Consider the following 272-nt stretch of genomic DNA (forward strand, 5'->3'; position numbering starts at 1 on the left):
GACACTGACAATACGTTTTCCCGGAGCATTCAATGTCACTAAACGGTGATGCCACAACTGAGCATCGTTCACTAGTTTCTGCAGGACCTAACTAACCTAGGCATAGGGTTTCAAGCCCTGGGACAACATGGGATGCTTTAAGGAAAATGTATAGCCTACGTTAGCAATAGGCCTAAATAAAAATAATTTGTTTTCATAAAAAAAAAAAAAGCGAAATATATCTGACTTAAATAATTAAGCTAACAGATTTAAAACAGAAGTGTGGCGTGGGG

General features: G+C 38.2%; 1 protein-coding gene across 1 annotated transcript in view; it reads right to left on the minus strand.

Annotated features, from left to right (window-relative positions):
- The window catches only part of LOC107693830 (Bardet-Biedl syndrome 1 protein-like), a 13,068-nt gene that overhangs the window by 1,921 nt on the left and 10,875 nt on the right, over positions 1–272 (minus strand). The window lies entirely within an intron of this gene.

The sequence above is a fragment of the Sinocyclocheilus anshuiensis genome, unplaced genomic scaffold (genome assembly GCF_001515605.1).
Source record: "Sinocyclocheilus anshuiensis isolate Anshui unplaced genomic scaffold, SAMN03320099.WGS_v1.1 scaffold817, whole genome shotgun sequence".
Classification (NCBI taxonomy): Eukaryota; Metazoa; Chordata; class Actinopteri; order Cypriniformes; family Cyprinidae; genus Sinocyclocheilus; species Sinocyclocheilus anshuiensis.